Raw genomic sequence first — 5,000 nt, 5'->3', positions numbered from 1 at the left:
TCCCGGGCCTTTGGCAGTGCCGCAGGCCGGGGGACAGGGCCCGGGGACGGAGACCCCGACCCGGGGCCCGGCCGGGCCCCTGGAACCAGCCGGGGCTCCCGGGACCGCAGGCGATGGGGAAGCCTCCCCGGGCCCTCCGGACCGCGCCCCGGGCACCCTGCCACGCGGAAGGACCCAGGACGGAGCCCGGGGCGGGGAGGCCGCCCTCCCCGGGGCCCCCAGGGGCCCGGCCGGAGCACCTGAACCCAGGCGAGCGAGGGGAGGCTCCCCGGCCACGACGGAACCCCGTCCCGGGCCTTTGGCAGTGCCGCAGGCCGGGGGACAGGGCCCGGGGACGGAGACCCCGACCCGGGGCCCGGCCGGGCCCCTGGAACCAGCCGGGGCTCCCGGGACCGCAGGCGATGGGGAAGCCTCCCCGGGCCCTCCGGACCGCGCCCCGGGCACCCTGCCACGCGGAAGGACCCAGGACGGAGCCCGGGGCGGGGAGGCCGCCCTCCCCGGGGCCCCCAGGGGCCCGGCCGGAGCACCTGAACCCAGGCGAGCGAGGGCAGGCTCCCCGGCCACGACGGAACCCCGTCCCGGGCCTTTGGCAGTGCCGCAGGCCGGGGGACAGGGCCCGGGGACGGAGACCCCGACCCGGGGCCCGGCCGGGCCCCTGGAACCAGCCGGGGCTCCCGGGACCGCAGGCGATGGGGAAGCCTCCCCGGGCCCTCCGGACCGCGCCCCGGGCACCCTGCCACGCGGAAGGACCCAGGACGGGGAGGCCGCCCTCCCCGGGGCCCCCAGGGGCCCGGCCGGAGCACCTGAACCCAGGCGAGCGAGGGGAGGCTCCCCGGCCACGACGGAACCCCGTCCCGGGCCTTTGGCAGTGCCGCAGGCCGGGGGACAGGGCCCGGGGACGGAGACCCCGACCCGGGGCCCGGCCGGGCCCCTGGAACCAGCCGGGGCTCCCGGGACCGCAGGCGATGGGGAAGCCTCCCCGGGCCCTCCGGACCGCGCCCCGGGCACCCTGCCACGCGGAAGGACCCAGGACGGAGCCCGGGGCGGGGAGGCCGCCCTCCCCGGGGCCCCCAGGGGCCCGGCCGGGGCTCCGGAACCCAGACGAGCGAGGGGAGGCTCCCCGGCCACAACGGAACCCCGTCCCGGGCCTTTGGCAGTGCCGCAGGCTGGGGGACGGGGCCCGGGGCCGGAGACCCCGACCCGGGGCCCGGCCGGGCCCCTGGACCCAGCCGGGGCTCCGGGGACCGCAGGCGCAGGGGAAGCCTCCCCGGGCCCTCTGGACCCCTCCCCGGGCACCCTGCCACGCGGCAGGACCCGGGACGGAGCCCGGGGTGGGGAGGCCGCCCTCCCCGGGGCCCCCAGGGGCCCGGCCGGAGCTCCGGGACCCAGACGAGCGAGGGGAGGCTCCCCGGCCCCAACGGAACCCCGTCCCGGGCCTTTGGCAGTGCCGCAGGCCGGGGGACTGGGCCCGGGGCCAAAGGCCTCAACCCGGGGCCCGGCCGGGCCCCTGGAACCAGCCGGGGCTCCGGGGACCGCAGGCGCAGGGGAAGCCTCCCGGGGCCCTCCGGACCCCTCCCCGGGCACCCTGCCACGCGGCAGGACCCGGGACGGAGACCGGGGTGGGGAGCCTGCCCTCCCCGGGGCCCCCAGGGGCCCGGCCGGAGCTCCTGAACCCAATGCAGCCACGGGAGGCACCCCGGCCGCAACGGAACCCCGTCCCGGGCCTTTGGCAGTGCCGCAGGCCGGGGGACGGCGCCCGGGGCCGGAGACCCCGACCCGGGGCCCGGCCGGGCCCCTGGACCCAGCCGGGGCTCCGAGGACCGCAGGTGCAGGGGAAGCCTCCCCGGGCCCTCCGGACCCTTCCCCGGGCACCCTGCCACGCGGCAGGACCCGGGACGGAGACCGGGGCGGGGAGGCCGCCCTCCCCGGGGCCCGGCCGGAGCTCCTGAACCCAATCCAGCCACGGGAGGCACCCCGGCCACAACGGAACCCCGTCCCGGGCCTTTGGCGGTGCCGCAGGCCGGGGGACGGCACCCGGGGCCGGAGACCCCGACCCGGGGCCCGGCCGGGCCCCTGGACCCATCCGGGGCTCCCGGGCGCGCAGGGGAAGGCCCTCCGGCCACCCTGCCACACGGCAGGACCCAGTTGCCGGCTGAGGACCGAGAGGGGTCCCAGAGTACCCTGTCCCTAGTAATCCGGAGGAAGGCTACCCCCCGTTCTTGAAACCCGCACGCTCCGAGTGACGGAGGGGACCCTAGGGGCGAACGCACCCGGCCTCCTGGAGCCCCGGCTGGGATCCGAGAGGCAAATGGACCCTCATCGGGACTTCCAGGCCTGGCCCTGCCATCTGGTCGCCCCATTGGAAAGCATTGCGCGCGACCAGATGGCCGAGGGGAAAGGAGCCACCAGGTGGCCGGCAACTGAAAGGACTCCCGCCTGCCCACCCACCAGGGGCTCGGGGTGGGGACTCTGCTTCCCGGCTGGGCCTCAGGCACGGGGAGGACCACCGGAGCTCTCGGGGCCTGGGCGTACCCGGGGGAGGACTGCCCGGGACCCGTGGAGCCCGTCCCTGGGCACTTTGCCATGCCGCGGCCCGGAGGAGGGAAGCCCCGGGGACCTGGGAGGATGTTGCCCGGGCGTAGCCCATCTGGTCCCCGGCAATGAACCGCACAACCCCAGCATGGGTGTTTCGGCATACCCTGCCCCTACTAATCCGGAGGAAGGATACCCTCCTTTCTTGTAACCCGCGCGCTGCGAGTGACGGAGGGGACCCTAGGCGCGGACGCGCCCGGCCTCCTGGAGCCCTGGCTGGGATCCGGGAGGCGAATGGACCCTCATCGGGACTTCCAGGCCGGCCCGGCCATCTGGTCGCCCCATTGGAAAGCATTGCGCGCGACCAGATGGCCGAGGGGAAAGGAGCGACCGGATGGCCGGCAACTGAAAGGGCTCCCGTCTGCCCGAGCCATAGCGGTAGGGCTCCCGCCTGCCCACCCTCACACCAAGGGCTCGGGGGGGGACTCTGCTTCCCGGGTTGGCCTCGGGCACGGGGAGGTCCACCGGAGCTCTCGGGGCCTGGGCGCCCGGGGGAGGACTGCCCGGGACCCGTGGAGCCCGTCCCTGGGCACTTTGCCATGCCGCGGCCCGGAGGAGGGAAGCCCCCGGAGGCCTTGGAGGATGTTGCCCGGGCGTCGCCCATCTGGTCCCCGGCAATGAACCGCACAGCCCCAGCATGGGTGTTCCGGCATACCCTGCCCCTAATAATCCGGAGGAAGGATACCCCCCTTTCTTGTAACCCGCACGCTGCAAGTGACGGAGGGGACCCTAGGCGCGGACGCGCCCGGCCTCCCGGAGCCCTGGCTGGGATCCGGGAGGCGAATGGACCCTCATCGGGACTTCCAGGCCGGCCCGGCCATCTGGTCGCCCCATTGGAAAGCATTGCGCGCGACCAGATGGCCGAGGGGAAAGGCGCGACCAGGTGGCCGGCAACTGAAAGGGCTCCCGTCTGCCCGAGCCATAGCGGTAGGGTTCCCGCCTGCCCACGCAGGGCTCCGTGGCTGCAGGGCTCTGGGCCTGCAGGGCTCCGGGGCTGCAGGGCTCCGGGGCTGCAGGGCTCCGGGGCTGCAGGGCTCTGGGCCTGCAGGGCTCTGGGCCTGCAGGGCTCCGGGGCTGCAGGGCTCCGGGGCTGCAGGGCTCTGGGGCTGCAGGGCTCCGGGGCTGCAGGGCTCCGGGGCTGCAGGGCTCCGGGGCTGCAGGGCTCTGGGCCTGCAGGGCTCCGGGGCTGCAGGGCTCCGGGCCTGCAGGGCTCCGGGGCTGCAGGGCCTTGGGCCTGCTAGGGTTCCGGGCCTGCAGGGCTCCAGGGCTCCGTGCTGAAGGGCTCCAGGGTCTGCAGGGCTTTGGGGCTGCAGGCCTCGGGGGACGCCCGGGAGACCCATGGAGCCCGTCCTGGGCACTTTGCCTCGCCGCGGGCTGGAGGAGGAAGCACCCGACGCCCCGGGGAAGTGTCGTCCGGGCTTGGCCCATCTGGTCCCCGCCTGAGAACCGCAATCCCCAGGAGGGGTGTCCCGGCATACCCTGCCCCTACTAATCCGGAGGAAGGCTACCCACCTTTCTTGTAACCCTCGCGCTCCGAGTGACGGAGGGGACCCTAGGCGCGGACGCGCCCGGCCTCCTGGAGCCCTGGCTGGGATCCGCGAGGCGAATGGACCCTCATCGGGACTTCCAGGCCGGCCCGGCCATCTGGTCGCCCCATTGGAAAGCATTGCGCGCGACCAGATGGCCGAGGGAAAGGTGCGACCAGATGGCCGGGACCGGAAGGACTCCCAGCTGCCCACACCGAGCCATAGCGGTAGGGCTCCCGACTGCCCTTGCAGGGCTCCGGGGCTCTGCACCAGGGTCCCTTGTCCCGGGCAGATGGACACTTGGCAGGCCGCAGGACGTGGGATCCCAGGCCCTGACCAAAAATCAGGAGGCCCGGGGCCGGTCCCTGCTTCTCAACACAGCCAGGCTGGGGAGGTCGGGGAGCCTGCCCAAGCACGAGGGACCCGTCCCGGGCACACAGTCCATGAGGTTGTGCGCTCGTTTTCCACAATTTTCTTCAGAATAGTGCGTAGTTGCGCTAGGCAAAGTCCGCCCAGCCCTACTCAGGATGTGCTCTCGTTTTCCACAAATTTTTTTAAAATTCTGCTACGCAAAGTCCGCCCAGCCCTAAGCAAACTCCTACTACGCAGTGGAAAGGACTTAGCCAGCCACCCACCCACCTGGCCCGGTCCCTGCTTCTGATCCCAGCCAGGTCTGGGGAGACTCCCTTCGCCCAATGGACCACGTCACGGGCACCCGGACCCTTACCAGGCCGCAGGACGGGTTCTCACAAACCACACGGTTGTATAGGGGTGGGCAGAAAACTACGCTCCGTCAGCGTAGCAGATAAAGCCAGCCACTCCTGCACACCGGCCCGGTCCCTGCTTCTGATAGCAGCCAGGCCGGAGAGAGCCTCCCTGGGC

The sequence above is a fragment of the Triturus cristatus genome, chromosome 11 (assembly GCF_964204655.1).
Source record: "Triturus cristatus chromosome 11, aTriCri1.1, whole genome shotgun sequence".
Classification (NCBI taxonomy): domain Eukaryota; kingdom Metazoa; phylum Chordata; class Amphibia; order Caudata; family Salamandridae; genus Triturus; species Triturus cristatus.
The sequence above is the reverse complement of the archived record's forward strand: the minus strand, read 5'-3'. Positions refer to the sequence as shown.